The sequence below is a fragment of the Talpa europaea genome (genome assembly GCF_964194135.1).
Source record: "Talpa europaea genome assembly, chromosome: 15".
Classification (NCBI taxonomy): domain Eukaryota; kingdom Metazoa; phylum Chordata; class Mammalia; order Eulipotyphla; family Talpidae; genus Talpa; species Talpa europaea.
In genome coordinates, this window is record NC_140083.1 from 71,581,471 (window position 1) to 71,602,724 (window position 21,254).

The window sequence follows — 21,254 nt, forward strand, 5'->3', positions numbered from 1 at the left end:
GGAGAGCCTCCTGCAGCCTGAGGTGTGGGCGTGCAAGACCTCGTCCCTGAGCGTCTCCCTGCCGGAGGACGCCTCCCAGCGGAGTTTTACCTCCAGGCCAGGCCCCCAGCTGCAGAACAGCACCATCTCTGTGCTAGGCCCCCCGCTGGAGGACGCCTGGGGGCAGAGCATCCCCTCCATGCTAGGCCCACTCTTGGAGGAGGCCCTGCACATCAGAACCACCTCCTTCCCAGGCCCCCCCATGGAGGATGCCTGGGAGCACACCACCACCACCTTGCCAGGCTCCCAGCTGGAGGGGGGCCTGGAAGGCAGGAGCAGAACCCCCAGCCCAGCCCCGCCGCCCTCCATCACCTCCCTAAGACCGCCCTCAAGAAGTGGCTCTCGCCTCCTGCCCCAAAGTAATGCGGTGGCCCCTGCAGAAAGGCAGGATTCCACCCTTAAGGCCAGGCAAAGCGGCAAGGCCAGAGTGAGGAGAATAATCAGCGCTATATTGAACGTCTGCTGTTTCTGCGCACCATGGCATAGAAAAAACCACCACAGAGACTAAGAATATAACCACCACACTCTGAAGAATTCACCCTGCCCCCAAAGGGCAGCCACCTGGTGGCCAAGGTGAAAAGGAGCTCACCAAGGGAGGTCGAGGCTCTGGAGAGGGGTCAGGGGCTGGTCCAGTCCGAGGGGCCAGGAGCAGCATGAGACGCACAGACATGGAGCACAGATGTCCGGGGGCACAGAAGTCCAAGCAGCAGAGCAGGTGAAGGGCCCAAAGGGCGACGGAACTGGTGAAGCACCTGGAGGGGAGCAGAGTGGTTGGAGGAGGGGAGGGGAGGGGTGGGGGGCAGTTGAGCAGGTGCAGGGCCCCAGGAGGGTTGTAGAGCTGTGTGGGCAGAGCCTACAGAGGCCCCAGGGCCAGAGGCTCCAAACCCTGGGCCTTGCTTCCCCTTCTTAGGCTCTGTCCCGGGAGGGCCACCCTGCGCCTTGCTGGGAGAGCCCTGCTGTCGGCCCCTGGGCACACGGATGGCGCAGAGGATGTCTGAGTGGCATTGTCATGGACTGACATCCACGGTAGCAAATCCCCCTGGATGGGTCGCTTTTAAAAACTGAAATTCCAAGTTGGACACTCACTCACCCTCTAGTTAGTGGCGGCTCCTAGGGCCTCCTGGTTTCCATCTGAGCCTTGTCAAATCTAAGTCTGTGCAGCACTCCCTGGGGGATTTCACTAACAAAAGAGTATCCTAAACAGGTAACTCTGTGCTTGGGCTTTATTGGCTCTTCTCTTCCAACGCAGGTCGGGGATGGCACGAGGAGGGGGCCGTGATGGACAGACTGGCTTCCCACTGCAGGATGGACCTCCACGTGACCTGCTCTTCCCCCGGGGGCGCTGGGGCATAGAGGCATCTGCATGCTCTTTCCCTGCCTGCAGAAGACAGTCTGAAATGGATTGTTGAAACTGTCTCTCCCATGACACAGTAAATCAGGGTTTGAAACTGAATGCATTTGCTTCACATGTATGAATGCGCCCATACTTCCAACACATGGGTCGTCAGATGCCGAAATTTCCTTTAAAATTCCTATCAGCAGCAGTGAAATTTATAGAAAGTTTTAGAAAAATCAAAGTGGTCATATGGTGGTAATACGGTGAAATAGGATAGTGAAACAGACCTACCAGTAAGTATGTAATTAGGTGTTTGGACTATTTTCTTTAGGTGCGTGTGCATGTCTTACACTGTGTCTGTGCAAGTGTGTGCATGTGAGTCTGTACAAGTGTGTGTGCATGTGTGTGCTTCTATAGGTATGAAGTGTTCATGTACCTTCTACCATCAGAAAGACACTCAGCTGTAGAGAATTGGTACAATGTCTTCAAAAGTGGGGCCTCCCTGGTGGCACGAGGGGTTCAGCACAGCACTGGGAAGCTCTGGGCAGCCTCTGCAGCAGGAGTTCCATCCCCAGCCAACCAAGGAAGTGACCCACAGAAGGCAGACATTTCCTGACTCACCCCTACTCCCCTCAGCAGTGTACTTCTGTCTTTTGCCTATTCTGTTCCCTGCTCTGGCTCTGGTGAATTCTTTCACCCTCTTGCGCTTCTGACTGTACCCAGTGCTTGTATAAATAAATAAATAAATCTTAAAAAAAGAAAAAATCTACCTTTTAGAAAAATCCACAGGTGGGTCATACATATGTGGATTCGAGAAGCACCTAGAACCGGACAGCTGAGCTTGGGCTCCTGGACCACACTATCCTGTCACATATGAACTTGGCCAAGTTCCTCAGTTTACTCATCTTCAAAAATGGCAAAAATATCTCTCTCTCACAGGACTGTGTGATGAGAAACATAAATGTTATAATACATGTAAAATGCTTAGCACGGTGTCTGGCACATAATAACCTTTTTAAGTAAAGATGGTGGTGGTGATGTTGATGGTGGTGATGATGGTGATGATGGTGGTGATTGATGGAGGACAAGAATAGAAAAAAAAAAAAAAACCTGAAAAGAGGTGTGCCACAAGACCAGAAACCTGGCTCACACAAGGAGGTGGGGGTAGAAGAGATTAGCATAGCCATTGACACAGCTATGGAAACCAAGATCCTTAGGCTCAGACTAGTATCCTGAGGCACCAGACCCCTAGATTACAAAGCATAACATCCAAGCAGGTATCCCAGTGAGCAAGTGAGCATCCAAAGGTAAAGATATGGAGATTGAGCCCATTGTGGAATCTAGGTCCCTTTCAGATTCTGCATAGTTATCCAAAATGAGCCACCAACTGAGGCTCACAAGGAGTGATCTCTCCAAAACAGAAGAAGACTCTATCAGTGCAATGTCTGCACAGGCTTGGGCAGCCATCCCTCTGCCCACCTGTGACTATGCAGGTGCCTCTTGTCACCAACTCTTTCCTCTGAAGGACAACAGTCTCCTGCCTGCCCTTGTCGAGGACACAGGCCCGCCTGCAACCATGCAGGCCTCCCTCAGCGAACCTGTCCCTTCTGGGGCAGCTCTTCCTGCCCGCTTGTGTCTCTGCAAGGGTCTTTCACTGGTTTATCCCTTCCCTAATCAACCTGCCCTTGAAATATAACCAACGTCTCTGTCTCGTGAAGAAACTCGCCTGGGAAACGCGCCGAGTGTCGCTAAAATGGGAGCTCTGGTGACCCCTTTCCCAGGGTGAACCCAAGGACCCCGCACTCCAAACCCACAGGTTCCAAAAACCACAACAGTGAGGATGGTGGTGGTGGTGAGGGTGGTGGTAGTACAGAAAATGGGAAAAAAAAAAAAAAAAAAAAAGAGGTCGCAGAATGGTGACTGATGAGCCGACAGAAAGGTTTTCTCACTACACATGAAACAGCCTCTCAAGCATTCTACGGGTTTTCTTTAAGTGGGTAAATGTCAATCTCTAGTAAGTCCTATAAACACGCCTCTTGGCAGCTGCTTTTTCATTAAGGCTGAGAAACCACTGGGTTTCCCTCAGCCAATGGCTGCGGCTTCTGGCTCTGACTCCATAAAGAGCCACTGTGATGGCGCCGCCACCGGCAGAGCCTATATAAGCCCTGCCCGGCCTGCATCTGTGTCCTTAAGAGCCAGGAAGCTTTGGGATAGTGACCTGTGGACTCGGACAGCGGAGGGAGAGAGAGCGCGTTTTGGATTACTGGGTTTTCTTTTGATTGATTTATTTATTCATTTACTTTAGTTCTTTATTTTCGTTCTTTATTTTAGTTATTTTGTTTCTTTGTTTTCTCTTATTTTCCTTTATTGCTTTATTTGCTTATTTTTTCCATTTTTAATTATTTTCCTTTATCATTTTAATTTTTTAGTTTTTTATTTTATTTTTTTGTTTTATTATTTTAATTTTTGGTTTTTTAATTTCCGTTTCGAATTTTTTTCTTTTTCTTTTTTTTGATTTCCCCCATTTTCCCTTCTGTTGTTATTTGTTGTTTGTTGTGTTTTTCCCTTTGTTGTTTGTCTGTTTTTTTTATTTTACTTGTTAGTTTCTGATTGTTGTTTGTTCTCTAGTGGTTTGTTCGTTTTGTCTTTGTGTTGTTCTATGTTTTGTGGCTAGTTTGTGATTGGTTTGCTTTTATCATATATTTACATTATTTTCATTTATTTTTGCGTGTAGCTAGTTAGTATTAGCATTGTTAGTAAGGGTAGCTTAGTTAGTACTGTTGGGGAGTTAAGTTAGCACTATTAGCATTTAGTTAGCTTAGTGGGTGTTTTGTGATTACTATTAATATTAGATTAATAGTACGTTTGTTAAGATAATAGAGCTAGAGCGATGAGGAGAGGTATCTCAGGGCCGTTTGAGAACAGCCAGGGCCGTGAGAGCAGTGAGCCGGGGTCCGCACTCGCTATGACGAAGCGCCTCGCTCCTAAGGAGGCCAAGCTCAAACACTACCTGATGCTGCGCACGCTGGGGGAGGGCTCCTTCTCCAAGGTGAAGCTGGCGCAGCACGCCCGCACCGGCAGGAAGGTGGCCATCAAAGTCATGCGCAAGGCCAAGATGCCCAGCCCCGAGTTCCTGGCCCGCGAGGTGGGCTGCATGCGCGCCCTGCACCACCCAAACATCGTCCGGCTCTTTGAGGTGGTGGACACCGGGGCGGAGGTCATGCTGGTGATGGAGTTGGCGAAAGGGGGCGACCTGGAGGGCTACCTCAACGAGCGCGGGCGCCTGCCCGAGAGCGAGGCCCGCCGCATTTTCCGGCAGGTGCTCTCGGCCCTCTCGTACTGCCACAGCAAGGGCGTCGCGCACCGAGACCTGAAGCCCGAGAACCTGCTCATGGACGACAACGGAAACATCAAGTTGGCGGACTTCGGGCTCAGTGTCCGGTGCGCCGACGAGGGCCTGAGCACCTGTTGTGGCAGCCCTGAATTCCTGGCCCCCGAGATCTACCTCCACCAGACGTACAAAGGCCCCAAGGCGGACGTCTGGAGCCTGGGGGTGACCCTCTACAACATGCTCACCGGGGAGCTGCCCTTCGCGGGGACCAGCCACCAGGAACTCCGGGCCAGCGTACTGAGCGCGCACTACCACAAGCCTGACTACCTCTCGGACCACTGCCGGGACCTCCTCAGTAAGATGTTGGTGCTGGACCCCCAGAGTCGGAGCACCCTAGAGAGCGTCATCGAACACCCCTGGGTCCAGATGAAGGGATCCCCGCCCTTGGGGGAGCCGGCCGGCGGCCACCACGGCATGGCCGTGATGGAAGCCGAGGTCCGCCAGGATTGCTGGAGGCCCGAAATTGTCAGTGTCATCGCGGAGGGAAGTTTGAATGATGTCATGGGGACAGAGCAGACACTCTGCGCTGGGGAGGGGGAGGGGCAGTGGGACGAGGGAGAGGGGCCAAGCCAGGCCTCCTCCCAGGAGCACTTCGCTCCCACTGCCACACAATGTGACCTGGATTGGGAGGAGAGCCTCCTGCAGCCTGAGGTGTGGGCGTGCAAGACCTCGTCCCTGAGCGTCTCCCTGCCGGAGGAAGCCTCCCAGCGGAGTTTTACCTCCAGGCCAGGCCCCCAGCTGCAGAACAGCACCATCTCTGTGCTAGGCCCCCCGCTGGAGGACGCCTGGGGGCAGAGCATCCCCTCCATGCTAGGCCCACTCTTGGAGGAGGCCCTGCACATCAGAACCACCTCCTTCCCAGGCCCCCCCATGGAGGATGCCTGGGAGCACACCACCACCACCTTGCCAGGCTCCCAGCTGGAGGGGGGCCTGGAAGGCAGGAGCAGAACCCCCAGCCCAGCCCCGCCGCCCTCCATCACCTCCCGAAGACCGCCCTCAAGAAGTGGCTCTCGCCTCCTGCCCCAAAGTAATGCGGTGGCCCCTGCAGAAAGGCAGGATTCCACCCTTAAGGCCAGGCAAAGCGGCAAGGCCAGAGTGAGGAGAATAATCAGCGCTATATTGAACGTCTGCTGTTTCTGCGCACCATGGCATAGAAAAAACCACCACAGAGACTAAGAATATAACCACCACACTCTGAAGAATTCACCCTGCCCCCAAAGGGCAGCCACCTGGTGGCCAAGGTGAAAAGGAGCTCACCAAGGGAGGTTGAGGCTCTGGAGAGGGGTCAGGGGCTGGTCCAGTCCGAGGGGCCAGGAGCAGCATGAGACGCACAGACATGGAGCACAGATGTCCGGGGGCACAGAAGTCCAAGCAGCAGAGCAGGTGAAGGGCCCAAAGGGCGACGGAACTGGTGAAGCACCTGGAGGGGAGCAGAGTGGTTGGAGGACGGGAGGGGAGGGGTGGGGGGCAGTTGAGCAGGTGCAGGGCCCCAGGAGGGTTGTAGAGCTGTGTGGGCGGAGCCTACAGAGGCCCCAGGGCCAGAGGCTCCAAACCCTGGGCCTTGCTTCCCCTTCTTAGGCTCTGTCCCGGGAGGGCCACCCTGCGCCTTGCTGGGAGAGCCCTGCTGTCGGCCCCTGGGCACACGGATGGCGCAGAGGATGTCTGAGTGGCATTGTCATGGACTGACATCCACGGTAGCAAATCCCCCTGGATGGGTCGCTTTTAAAAACTGAAATTCCAAGTTGGACACTCACTCACCCTCTAGTTAGTGGCGGCTCCTAGGGCCTCCTGGTTTCCATCTGAGCCTTGTCAAATCTAAGTCTGTGCAGCACTCCCTGGGGGATTTCACTAACAAAAGAGTATCCTAAACAGGTAACTCTGTGCTTGGGCTTTATTGGCTCTTCTCTTCCAACGCAGGTCGGGGATGGCACGAGGAGGGGGCCGTGATGGACAGACTGGCTTCCCACTGCAGGATGGACCTCCACGTGACCTGCTCTTCCCCCGGGGGCGCTGGGGCATAGAGGCATCTGCATGCTCTTTCCCTGCCTGCAGAAGACAGTCTGAAATGGATTGTTGAAACTGTCTCTCCCATGACACAGTAAATCAGGGTTTGAAACTGAATGCATTTGCTTCACATGTATGAATGCGCCCATACTTCCAACACATGGGTCGTCAGATGCCGAAATTTCCTTTAAAATTCCTATCAGCAGCAGTGAAATTTATAGAAAGTTTTAGAAAAATCAAAGTGGTCATATGGTGGTAATACGGTGAAATAGGATAGTGAAACAGACCTACCAGTAAGTATGTAATTAGGTGTTTGGACTATTTTCTTTAGGTGCGTGTGCATGTCTTACACTGTGTCTGTGCAAGTGTGTGCATGTGAGTCTGTACAAGTGTGTGTGCATGTGTGTGCTTCTATAGGTATGAAGTGTTCATGTACCTTCTACCATCAGAAAGACACTCAGCTGTAGAGAATTGGTACAATGTCTTCAAAAGTGGGGCCTCCCTGGTGGCACGAGGGGTTCAGCACAGCACTGGGAAGCTCTGGGCAGCCTCTGCAGCAGGAGTTCCATCCCCAGCCAACCAAGGAAGTGACCCACAGAAGGCAGACATTTCCTGACTCACCCCTACTCCCCTCAGCAGTGTACTTCTGTCTTTTGCCTATTCTGTTCCCTGCTCTGGCTCTGGTGAATTCTTTCACCCTCTTGCGCTTCTGACTGTACCCAGTGCTTGTATAAATAAATAAATAAATCTTAAAAAAAGAAAAAATCTACCTTTTAGAAAAATCCACAGGTGGGTCATACATATGTGGATTCGAGAAGCACCTAGAACCGGACAGCTGAGCTTGGGCTCCTGGACCACACTATCCTGTCACATATGAACTTGGCCAAGTTCCTCAGTTTACTCATCTTCAAAAATGGCAAAAATATCTCTCTCTCACAGGACTGTGTGATGAGAAACATAAATGTTATAATACATGTAAAATGCTTAGCACGGTGTCTGGCACATAATAACCTTTTTAAGTAAAGATGGTGGTGGTGATGTTGATGGTGGTGATGATGGTGATGATGGTGGTGATTGATGGAGGACAAGAATAGAAAAAAAAAAAAAAAACCTGAAAAGAGGTGTGCCACAAGACCAGAAACCTGGCTCACACAAGGAGGTGGGGGTAGAAGAGATTAGCATAGCCATTGACACAGCTATGGAAACCAAGATCCTTAGGCTCAGACTAGTATCCTGAGGCACCAGACCCCTAGATTACAAAGCATAACATCCAAGCAGGTATCCCAGTGAGCAAGTGAGCATCCAAAGGTAAAGATATGGAGATTGAGCCCATTGTGGAATCTAGGTCCCTTTCAGATTCTGCATAGTTTTCCAAAATGAGCCACCAACTGAGGCTCACAAGGAGTGATCTCTCCAAAACAGAAGAAGACTCTATCAGTGCAATGTCTGCACAGGCTTGGGCAGCCATCCCTCTGCCCACCTGTGACTATGCAGGTGCCTCTTGTCACCAACTCTTTCCTCTGAAGGACAACAGTCTCCTGCCTACCCTTGTCGAGGACACAGGCCCGCCTGCAACCATGCAGGCCTCCCTCAGCGAACCTGTCCCTTCTGGGGCAGCTCTTCCTGCCCGCTTGTGTCTCTGCAAGGGTCTTTCACTGGTTTATCCCTTCCCTAATCAACCTGCCCTTGAAATATAACCAACGTCTCTGTCTCGTGAAGAAACTCGCCTGGGAAACGCGCCGAGTGTCGCTAAAATGGGAGCTCTGGTGACCCCTTTCCCAGGGTGAACCCAAGGACCCCGCACTCCAAACCCACGGGTTCCAAAAACCACAACAATGAGGATGGTGGTGGTGGTGAGGGTGGTGGTAGTACAGAAAATGGGAAAAAAAAAAAAAAAAAAAAAGAGGTCGCAGAATGGTGACTGATGAGCCGACAGAAAGGTTTTCTCACTACACATGAAACAGCCTCTCAAGCATTCTACGGGTTTTCTTTAAGTGGGTAAATGTCAATCTCTAGTAAGTCCTATAAACACGCCTCTTGGCAGCTGCTTTTTCATTAAGGCTGAGAAACCACTGGGTTTCCCTCAGCCAATGGCTGCGGCTTCTGGCTCTGACTCCATAAAGAGCCACTGTGATGGCGCCGCCACCGGCAGAGCCTATATAAGCCCTGCCCGGCCTGCATCTGTGTCCTTAAGAGCCAGGAAGCTTTGGGATAGTGACCTGTGGACTCGGACAGCGGAGGGAGAGAGAGCGCGTTTTGGATTACTGGGTTTTCTTTTGATTGATTTATTTATTCATTTACTTTAGTTCTTTATTTTCGTTCTTTATTTTAGTTATTTTGTTTCTTTGTTTTTTCTTATTTTCCTTTATTGCTTTATTTGCTTATTTTTTCCATTTTTAATTATTTTCCTTTATCATTTTAATTTTTTAGTTTTTTATTTTATTTTTTTGTTTTATTATTTTAATTTTTGGTTTTTTAATTTCCGTTTCGAATTTTTTTCTTTTTCTTTTTTTTGATTTCCCCCATTTTCCCTTCTGTTGTTATTTGTTGTTTGTTGTGTTTTTCCCTTTGTTGTTTGTCTGTTTTTTTTATTTTACTTGTTAGTTTCTGATTGTTGTTTGTTCTCTAGTGGTTTGTTCGTTTTGTCTTTGTGTTGTTCTATGTTTTGTGGCTAGTTTGTGATTGGTTTGCTTTTATCATATATTTACATTATTTTCATTTATTTTTGCGTGTAGCTAGTTAGTATTAGCATTGTTAGTAAGGGTAGCTTAGTTAGTACTGTTGGGGAGTTAAGTTAGCACTATTAGCATTTAGTTAGCTTAGTGGGTGTTTTGTGATTACTATTAATATTAGATTAATAGTACGTTTGTTAAGATAATAGAGCTAGAGCGATGAGGAGAGGTATCTCAGGGCCGTTTGAGAACAGCCAGGGCCGTGAGAGCAGTGAGCCGGGGTCCGCACTCGCTATGACGAAGCGCCTCGCTCCTAAGGAGGCCAAGCTCAAACACTACCTGATGCTGCGCACGCTGGGGGAGGGCTCCTTCTCCAAGGTGAAGCTGGCGCAGCACGCCCGCACCGGCAGGAAGGTGGCCATCAAAGTCATGCGCAAGGCCAAGATGCCCAGCCCCGAGTTCCTGGCCCGCGAGGTGGGCTGCATGCGCGCCCTGCACCACCCAAACATCGTCCGGCTCTTTGAGGTGGTGGACACCGGGGCGGAGGTCATGCTGGTGATGGAGTTGGCGAAAGGGGGCGACCTGGAGGGCTACCTCAACGAGCGCGGGCGCCTGCCCGAGAGCGAGGCCCGCCGCATTTTCCGGCAGGTGCTCTCGGCCCTCTCGTACTGCCACAGCAAGGGCGTCGCGCACCGAGACCTGAAGCCCGAGAACCTGCTCATGGACGACAACGGAAACATCAAGTTGGCGGACTTCGGGCTCAGTGTCCGGTGCGCCGACGAGGGCCTGAGCACCTGTTGTGGCAGCCCTGAATTCCTGGCCCCCGAGATCTACCTCCACCAGACGTACAAAGGCCCCAAGGCGGACGTCTGGAGCCTGGGGGTGACCCTCTACAACATGCTCACCGGGGAGCTGCCCTTCGCGGGGACCAGCCACCAGGAACTCCGGGCCAGCGTCCTGAGCGCGCACTACCACAAGCCTGACTACCTCTCGGACCACTGCCGGGACCTCCTCAGTAAGATGTTGGTGCTGGACCCCCAGAGTCGGAGCACCCTAGAGAGCGTCATCGAACACCCCTGGGTCCAGATGAAGGGATCCCCGCCCTTGGGGGAGCCGGCCGGCGGCCACCACGGCATGGCCGTGATGGAAGCCGAGGTCCGCCAGGATTGCTGGAGGCCCGAAATTGTCAGTGTCATCGCGGAGGGAAGTTTTAATGATGTCATGGGGACAGAGCAGACACTCTGCGCTGGGGAGGGGGAGGGGCAGTGGGACGAGGGAGAGGGGCCAAGCCAGGCCTCCTCCCAGGAGCACTTCGCTCCCACTACCACACAATGTGACCTGGATTGGGAGGAGAGCCTCCTGCAGCCTGAGGTGTGGGCGTGCAAGACCTCGTCCCTGAGCGTCTCCCTGCCGGAGGACGCCTCCCAGCGGAGTTTTACCTCCAGGCCAGGCCCCCAGCTGCAGAACAGCACCATCTCTGTGCTAGGCCCCCCGCTGGAGGACGCCTGGGGGCAGAGCATCCCCTCCATGCTAGGCCCACTCTTGGAGGAGGCCCTGCACATCAGAACCACCTCCTTCCCAGGCCCCCCCATGGAGGATGCCTGGGAGCACACCACCACCACCTTGCCAGGCTCCCAGCTGGAGGGGGGCCTGGAAGGCAGGAGCAGAACCCCCAGCCCAGCCCCGCCGCCCTCCATCACCTCCCTAAGACCGCCCTCAAGAAGTGGCTCTCGCCTCCTGCCCCAAAGTAATGCGGTGGCCCCTGCAGAAAGGCAGGATTCCACCCTTAAGGCCAGGTAAAGCGGCAAGGCCAGAGTGAGGAGAATAATCAGCGCTATATTGAACGTCTGCTGTTTCTGCGCACCATGGCATAGAAAAAACCACCACAGAGACTAAGAATATAACCACCACACTCTGAAGAATTCACCCTGCCCCCAAAGGGCAGCCACCTGGTGGCCAAGGTGAAAAGGAGCTCACCAAGGGAGGTCGAGGCTCTGGAGAGGGGTCAGGGGCTGGTCCAGTCCGAGGGGCCAGGAGCAGCATGAGACGCACAGACATGGAGCACAGATGTCCGGGGGCACAGAAGTCCAAGCAGCAGAGCAGGTGAAGGGCCCAAAGGGCGACGGAACTGGTGAAGCACCTGGAGGGGAGCAGAGTGGTTGGAGGAGGGGAGGGGAGGGGTGGGGGGCAGTTGAGCAGGTGCAGGGCCCCAGGAGGGTTGTAGAGCTGTGTGGGCAGAGCCTACAGAGGCCCCAGGGCCAGAGGCTCCAAACCCTGGGCCTTGCTTCCCCTTCTTAGGCTCTGTCCCGGGAGGGCCACCCTGCGCCTTGCTGGGAGAGCCCTGCTGTCGGCCCCTGGGCACACGGATGGCGCAGAGGATGTCTGAGTGGCATTGTCATGGACTGACATCCACGGTAGCAAATCCCCCTGGATGGGTCGCTTTTAAAAACTGAAATTCCAAGTTGGACACTCACTCACCCTCTAGTTAGTGGCGGCTCCTAGGGCCTCCTGGTTTCCATCTGAGCCTTGTCAAATCTAAGTCTGTGCAGCACTCCCTGGGGGATTTCACTAACAAAAGAGTATCCTAAACAGGTAACTCTGTGCTTGGGCTTTATTGGCTCTTCTCTTCCAACGCAGGTCGGGGATGGCACGAGGAGGGGGCCGTGATGGACAGACTGGCTTCCCACTGCAGGATGGACCTCCACGTGACCTGCTCTTCCCCCGGGGGCGCTGGGGCATAGAGGCATCTGCATGCTCTTTCCCTGCCTGCAGAAGACAGTCTGAAATGGATTGTTGAAACTGTCTCTCCCATGACACAGTAAATCAGGGTTTGAAACTGAATGCATTTGCTTCACATGTATGAATGCGCCCATACTTCCAACACATGGGTCGTCAGATGCCGAAATTTCCTTTAAAATTCCTATCAGCAGCAGTGAAATTTATAGAAAGTTTTAGAAAAATCAAAGTGGTCATATGGTGGTAATACGGTGAAATAGGATAGTGAAACAGACCTACCAGTAAGTATGTAATTAGGTGTTTGGACTATTTCCTTTAGGTGCGTGTGCATGTCTTACACTGTGTCTGTGCAAGTGTGTGCATGTGAGTCTGTACAAGTGTGTGTGCATGTGTGTGCTTCTATAGGTATGAAGTGTTCATGTACCTTCTACCATCAGAAAGACACTCAGCTGTAGAGAATTGGTACAATGTCTTCAAAAGTGGGGCCTCCCTGGTGGCACGAGGGGTTCAGCACAGCACTGGGAAGCTCTGGGCAGCCTCTGCAGCAGGAGTTCCATCCCCAGCCAACCAAGGAAGTGACCCACAGAAGGCAGACATTTCCTGACTCACCCCTACTCCCCTCAGCAGTGTACTTCTGTCTTTTGCCTATTCTGTTCCCTGCTCTGGCTCTGGTGAATTCTTTCACCCTCTTGCGCTTCTGACTGTACCCAGTGCTTGTATAAATAAATAAATAAATCTTAAAAAAAGAAAAAATCTACCTTTTAGAAAAATCCACAGGTGGGTCATACATATGTGGATTCGAGAAGCACCTAGAACCGGACAGCTGAGCTTGGGCTCCTGGACCACACTATCCTGTCACATATGAACTTGGCCAAGTTCCTCAGTTGACTCATCTTCAAAAATGGCAAAAATATCTCTCTCTCACAGGACTGTGTGATGAGAAACATAAATGTTATAATACATGTAAAATGCTTAGCATGGTGTCTGGCACATAATAACCTTTTTAAGTAAAGATGGTGGTGGTGATGTTGATGGTGGTGATGATGGTGATGATGGTGGTGATTGATGGAGGACAAGAATAGAAAAAAAAAAAAAAAACCTGAAAAGAGGTGTGCCACAAGACCAGAAACCTGGCTCACACAAGGAGGTGGGGGTAGAAGAGATTAGCATAGCCATTGACACAGCTATGGAAACCAAGATCCTTAGGCTCAGACTAGTATCCTGAGGCACCAGACCCCTAGATTACAAAGCATAACATCCAAGCAGGTATCCCAGTGAGCAAGTGAGCATCCAAAGGTAAAGATATGGAGATTGAGCCCATTGTGGAATCTAGGTCCCTTTCAGATTCTGCATAGTTATCCAAAATGAGCCACCAACTGAGGCTCACAAGGAGTGATCTCTCCAAAACAGAAGAAGACTCTATCAGTGCAATGTCTGCACAGGCTTGGGCAGCCATCCCTCTGCCCACCTGTGACTATGCAGGTGCCTCTTGTCACCAACTCTTTCCTCTGAAGGACAACAGTCTCCTGCCTGCCCTTGTCGAGGACACAGGCCCGCCTGCAACCATGCAGGCCTCCCTCAGCGAACCTGTCCCTTCTGGGGCAGCTCTTCCTGCCCGCTTGTGTCTCTGCAAGGGTCTTTCACTGGTTTATCCCTTCCCTAATCAACCTGCCCTTGAAATATAACCAACGTCTCTGTCTCGTGAAGAAACTCGCCTGGGAAACGCGCCGAGTGTCGCTAAAATGGGAGCTCTGGTGACCCCTTTCCCAGGGTGAACCCAAGGACCCCGCACTCCAAACCCACAGGTTCCAAAAACCACAACAGTGAGGATGGTGGTGGTGGTGAGGGTGGTGGTAGTACAGAAAATGGGAAAAAAAAAAAAAAAAAAAAAAGAGGTCGCAGAATGGTGACTGATGAGCCGACAGAAAGGTTTTCTCACTACACATGAAACAGCCTCTCAAGCATTCTACGGGTTTTCTTTAAGTGGGTAAATGTCAATCTCTAGTAAGTCCTATAAACACGCCTCTTGGCAGCTGCTTTTTCATTAAGGCTGAGAAACCACTGGGTTTCCCTCAGCCAATGGCTGCGGCTTCTGGCTCTGACTCCATAAAGAGCCACTGTGATGGCGCCGCCACCGGCAGAGCCTATATAAGCCCTGCCCGGCCTGCATCTGTGTCCTTAAGAGCCAGGAAGCTTTGGGATAGTGACCTGTGGACTCGGACAGCGGAGGGAGAGAGAGCGCGTTTTGGATTACTGGGTTTTCTTTTGATTGATTTATTTATTCATTTACTTTAGTTCTTTATTTTCGTTCTTTATTTTAGTTATTTTGTTTCTTTGTTTTCTCTTATTTTCCTTTATTGCTTTATTTGCTTATTTTTTCCATTTTTAATTATTTTCCTTTATCATTTTAATTTTTTAGTTTTTTATTTTATTTTTTTGTTTTATTATTTTAATTTTTGGTTTTTTAATTTCCGTTTCGAATTTTTTTCTTTTTCTTTTTTTTGATTTCCCCCATTTTCCCTTCTGTTGTTATTTGTTGTTTGTTGTGTTTTTCCCTTTGTTGTTTGTCTGTTTTTTTTATTTTACTTGTTAGTTTCTGATTGTTGTTTGTTCTCTAGTGGTTTGTTCGTTTTGTCTTTGTGTTGTTCTATGTTTTGTGGCTAGCTTGTGATTGGTTTGCTTTTATCATATATTTACATTATTTTCATTTATTTTTGCGTGTAGCTAGTTAGTATTAGCATTGTTAGTAAGGGTAGCTTAGTTAGTACTGTTGGGGAGTTAAGTTAGCACTCACTATTAGCATTTAGTTAGCTTAGTGGGTGTTTTGTGATTACTATTAATATTAGATTAATAGTACGTTTGTTAAGATAATAGAGCTAGAGCGATGAGGAGAGGTATCTCAGGGCCGTTTGAGAACAGCCAGGGCCGTGAGAGCAGTGAGCCGGGGTCCGCACTCGCTATGACGAAGCGCCTCGCTCCTAAGGAGGCCAAGCTCAAACACTACCTGATGCTGCGCACGCTGGGGGAGGGCTCCTTCTCCAAGGTGAAGCTGGCGCAGCACGCCCGCACCGGCAGGAAGGTGGCCATCAAAGTCATGCGCAAGGCCAAGATGCCCAGCCCCGAGTTCCTGGCCCGCGAGGTGGGCTGCATGCGCGCCCTGCACCACCCAAACATCGTCCGGCTCTTTGAGGTGGTGGACACCGGGGCGGAGGTCATGCTGGTGATGGAGTTGGCGAAAGGGGGCGACCTGGAGGGCTACCTCAACGAGCGCGGGCGCCTGCCCGAGAGCGAGGCCCGCCGCATTTTCCGGCAGGTGCTCTCGGCCCTCTCGTACTGCCACAGCAAGGGCGTCGCGCACCGAGACCTGAAGCCCGAGAACCTGCTCATGGACGACAACGGAAACATCAAGTTGGCGGACTTCGGGCTCAGTGTCCGGTGCGCCGACGAGGGCCTGAGCACCTGTTGTGGCAGCCCTGAATTCCTGGCCCCCGAGATCTACCTCCACCAGACGTACAAAGGCCCCAAGGCGGACGTCTGGAGCCTGGGGGTGACCCTCTACAACATGCTCACCGGGGAGCTGCCCTTCGCGGGGACCAGCCACCAGGAACTCCGGGCCAGCGTCCTGAGCGCGCACTACCACAAGCCTGACTACCTCTCGGACCACTGCCGGGACCTCCTCAGTAAGATGTTGGTGCTGGACCCCCAGAGTCGGAGCACCCTAGAGAGCGTCATCGAACACCCCTGGGTCCAGATGAAGGGATCCCCGCCCTTGGGGGAGCCGGCCGGCGGCCACCACGGCATGGCCGTGATGGAAGCTGAGGTCCGCCAGGATTGCTGGAGGCCCGAAATTGTCAGTGTCATCGCGGAGGGAAGTTTTAATGATGTCATGGGGACAGAGCAGACACTCTGCGCTGGGGAGGGGGAGGGGCAGTGGGACGAGGGAGAGGGGCCAAGCCAGGCCTCCTCCCAGGAGCACTTCGCTCCCACTGCCACACAATGTGACCTGGATTGGGAGGAGAGCCTCCTGCAGCCTGAGGTGTGGGCGTGCAAGACCTCGTCCGTGAGCGTCTCCCTGCCGGAGGAAGCCTCCCAGCGGAGTTTTACCTCCAGGCCAGGCCCCCAGCTGCAGAACAGCACCATCTCTGTGCTAGGCCCCCCGCTGGAGGACGCCTGGGGGCAGAGCATCCCCTCCATGCTAGGCCCACTCTTGGAGGAGGCCCTGCACATCACAACCACCTCCTTCCCAGGCCCCCCCATGGAGGATGCCTGGGAGCACACCACCACCACCTTGCCAGGCTCCCAGCTGGAGGGGGGCCTGGAAGGCAGGAGCAGAACCCCCAGCCCAGCCCCGCCGCCCTCCATCACCTCCCGAAGACCGCCCTCAAGAAGTGGCTCTCGCCTCCTGCCCCAAAGTAATGTGGTGGCCCCTGCAGAAAGGCAGGATTCCACCCTTAAGGCCAGGCAAAGCGGCAAGGCCAGAGTGAGGAGAATAATCAGCGCTATATTGAACGTCTGCTGTTTCTGCGCACCATGGCATAGAAAAAACCACCACAGAGACTAAGAATATAACCACCACACTCTGAAGAATTCACCCTGCCCCCAAAGGGCAGCCACCTGGTGGCCAAGGTGAAAAGGAGCTCACCAAGGGAGGTTGAGGCTCTGGAGAGGGGTCAGGGGCTGGTCCAGTCCGAGGGGCCAGGAGCAGCATGAGACGCACAGACATGGAGCACAGATGTCCGGGGGCACAGAAGTCCAAGCAGCAGAGCAGGTGAAGGGCCCAAAGGGCGACGGAACTGGTGAAGCACCTGGAGGGGAGCAGAGTGGTTGGAGGACGGGAGGGGAGGGGTGGGGGGCAGTTGAGCAGGTGCAGGGCCCCAGGAGGGTTGTAGAGCTGTGTGGGCGGAGCCTACAGAGGCCCCAGGGCCAGAGGCTCCAAACCCTGGGCCTTGCTTCCCCTTCTTAGGCTCTGTCCCGGGAGGGCCACCCTGCGCCTTGCTGGGAGAGCCCTGCTGTCGGCCCCTGGGCACACGGATGGCGCAGAGGATGTCTGAGTGGCATTGTCATGGACTGACATCCACGGTAGCAAATCCCCCTGGATGGGTCGCTTTTAAAAACTGAAATTCCAAGTTGGACACTCACTCACCCTCTAGTTAGTGGCGGCTCCTAGGGCCTCCTGGTTTCCATCTGAGCCTTGTCAAATCTAAGTCTGTGCAGCACTCCCTGGGGGATTTCACTAACAAAAGAGTATCCTAAACAGGTAACTCTGTGCTTGGGCTTTATTGGCTCTTCTCTTCCAACGCAGGTCGGGGATGGCACGAGGAGGGGGCCGTGATGGACAGACTGGCTTCCCACTGCAGGATGGACCTCCACGTGACCTGCTCTTCCCCCGGGGGCGCTGGGGCATAGAGGCATCTGCATGCTCTTTCCCTGCCTGCAGAAGACAGTCTGAAATGGATTGTTGAAACTGTCTCTCCCATGACACAGTAAATCAGGGTTTGAAACTGAATGCATTTGCTTCACATGTATGAATGCGCCCATACTTCCAACACATGGGTCGTCAGATGCCGAAATTTCCTTTAAAATTCCTATCAGCAGCAGTGAAATTTATAGAAAGTTTTAGAAAAATCAAAGTGGTCATATGGTGGTAATACGGTGAAATAGGATAGTGAAACAGACCTACCAGTAAGTATGTAATTAGGTGTTTGGACTATTTTCTTTAGGTGCGTGTGCATGTCTTACACTGTGTCTGTGCAAGTGTGTGCATGTGAGTCTGTACAAGTGTGTGTGCATGTGTGTGCTTCTATAGGTATGAAGTGTTCATGTACCTTCTACCATCAGAAAGACACTCAGCTGTAGAGAATTGGTACAATGTCTTCAAAAGTGGGGCCTCCCTGGTGGCACGAGGGGTTCAGCACAGCACTGGGAAGCTCTGGGCAGCCTCTGCAGCAGGAGTTCCATCCCCAGCCAACCAAGGAAGTGACCCACAGAAGGCAGACATTTCCTGACTCACCCCTACTCCCCTCAGCAGTGTACTTCTGTCTTTTGCCTATTCTGTTCCCTGCTCTGGCTCTGGTGAATTCTTTCACCCTCTTGCGCTTCTGACTGTACCCAGTGCTTGTATAAATAAATAAATAAATCTTAAAAAAAGAAAAAATCTACCTTTTAGAAAAATCCACAGGTGGGTCATACATATGTGGATTCGAGAAGCACCTAGAACCGGACAGCTGAGCTTGGGCTCCTGGACCACACTATCCTGTCACATATGAACTTGGCCAAGTTCCTCAGTTTACTCATCTTCAAAAATGGCAAAAATATCTCTCTCTCACAGGACTGTGTGATGAGAAACATAAATGTTATAATACATGTAAAATGCTTAGCACGGTGTCTGGCACATAATAACCTTTTTAAGTAAAGATGGTGGTGGTGATGTTGATGGTGGTGATGATGGTGATGATGGTGGTGATTGATGGAGGACAAGAATAGAAAAAAAAAAAAAAAACCTGAAAAGAGGTGTGCCACAAGACCAGAAACCTGGCTCACACAAGGAGGTGGGGGTAGAAGAGATTAGCATAGCCATTGACACAGCTATGGAAACCAAGATCCTTAGGCTCAGACTAGTATCCTGAGGCACCAGACCCCTAGATTACAAAGCATAACATCCAAGCAGGTATCCCAGTGAGCAAGTGAGCATCCAAAGGTAAAGATATGGAGATTGAGCCCATTGTGGAATCTAGGTCCCTTTCAGATTCTGCATAGTTTTCCAAAATGAGCCACCAACTGAGGCTCACAAGGAGTGATCTCTCCAAAACAGAAGAAGACTCTATCAGTGCAATGTCTGCACAGGCTTGGGCAGCCATCCCTCTGCCCACCTGTGACTATGCAGGTGCCTCTTGTCACCAACTCTTTCCTCTGAAGGACAACAGTCTCCTGCCTACCCTTGTCGAGGACACAGGCCCGCCTGCAACCATGCAGGCCTCCCTCAGCGAACCTGTCCCTTCTGGGGCAGCTCTTCCTGCCCGCTTGTGTCTCTGCAAGGGTCTTTCACTGGTTTATCCCTTCCCTAATCAACCTGCCCTTGAAATATAACCAACGTCTCTGTCTCGTGAAGAAACTCGCCTGGGAAACGCGCCGAGTGTCGCTAAAATGGGAGCTCTGGTGACCCCTTTCCCAGGGTGAACCCAAGGACCCCGCACTCCAAACCCACGGGTTCCAAAAACCACAACAATGAGGATGGTGGTGGTGGTGAGGGTGGTGGTAGTACAGAAAATGGGAAAAAAAAAAAAAAAAAAAAAGAGGTCGCAGAATGGTGACTGATGAGCCGACAGAAAGGTTTTCTCACTACACATGAAACAGCCTCTCAAGCATTCTACGGGTTTTCTTTAAGTGGGTAAATGTCAATCTCTAGTAAGTCCTATAAACACGCCTCTTGGCAGCTGCTTTTTCATTAAGGCTGAGAAACCACTGGGTTTCCCTCAGCCAATGGCTGCGGCTTCTGGCTCTGACTCCATAAAGAGCCACTGTGATGGCGCCGCCACCGGCAGAGCCTATATAAGCCCTGCCCGGCCTGCATCTGTGTCCTTAAGAGCCAGGAAGCTTTGGGATAGTGACCTGTGGACTCGGACAGCGGAGGGAGAGAGAGCGCGTTTTGGATTACTGGGTTTTCTTTTGATTGATTTATTTATTCATTTACTTTAGTTCTTTATTTTCGTTCTTTATTTTAGTTATTTTGTTTCTTTGTTTTTTCTTATTTTCCTTTATTGCTTTATTTGCTTATTTTTTCCATTTTTAATTATTTTCCTTTATCATTTTAATTTTTTAGTTTTTTATTTTATTTTTTTGTTTTATTATTTTAATTTTTGGTTTTTTAATTTCCGTTTCGAATTTTTTTCTTTTTCTTTTTTTTGATTTCCCCCATTTTCCCTTCTGTTGTTATTTGTTGTTTGTTGTGTTTTTCCCTTTGTTGTTTGTCTGTTTTTTTTATTTTACTTGTTAGTTTCTGATTGTTGTTTGTTCTCTAGTGGTTTGTTCGTTTTGTCTTTGTGTTGTTCTATGTTTTGTGGCTAGTTTGTGATTGGTTTGCTTTTATCATATATTTACATTATTTTCATTTATTTTTGCGTGTAGCTAGTTAGTATTAGCATTGTTAGTAAGGGTAGCTTAGTTAGTACTGTTGGGGAGTTAAGTTAGCACTATTAGCATTTAGTTAGCTTAGTGGGTGTTTTGTGATTACTATTAATATTAGATTAATAGTACGTTTGTTAAGATAATAGAGCTAGAGCGATGAGGAGAGGTATCTCAGGGCCGTTTGAGAACAGCCAGGGCCGTGAGAGCAGTGAGCCGGGGTCCGCACTCGCTATGACGAAGCGCCTCGCTCCTAAGGAGGCCAAGCTCAAACACTACCTGATGCTGCGCACGCTGGGGGAGGGCTCCTTCTCCAAGGTGAAGCTGGCGCAGCACGCCCGCACCGGCAGGAAGGTGGCCATCAAAGTCATGCGCAAGGCCAAGATGCCCAGCCCCGAGTTCCTGGCCCGCGAGGTGGGCTGCATGCGCGCCCTGCACCACCCAAACATCGTCCGGCTCTTTGAGGTGGTGGACACCGGGGCGGAGGTCATGCTGGTGATGGAGTTGGCGAAAGGGGGCGACCTGGAGGGCTACCTCAACGAGCGCGGGCGCCTGCCCGAGAGCGAGGCCCGCCGCATTTTCCGGCAGGTGCTCTCGGCCCTCTCGTACTGCCACAGCAAGGGCGTCGCGCACCGAGACCTGAAGCCCGAGAACCTGCTCATGGACGACAACGGAAACATCAAGTTGGCGGACTTCGGGCTCAGTGTCCGGTGCGCCGACGAGGGCCTGAGCACCTGTTGTGGCAGCCCTGAATTCCTGGCCCCCGAGATCTACCTCCACCAGACGTACAAAGGCCCCAAGGCGGACGTCTGGAGCCTGGGGGTGACCCTCTACAACATGCTCACCGGGGAGCTGCCCTTCGCGGGGACCAGCCACCAGGAACTCCGGGCCAGCGTCCTGAGCGCGCACTACCACAAGCCTGACTACCTCTCGGACCACTGCCGGGACCTCCTCA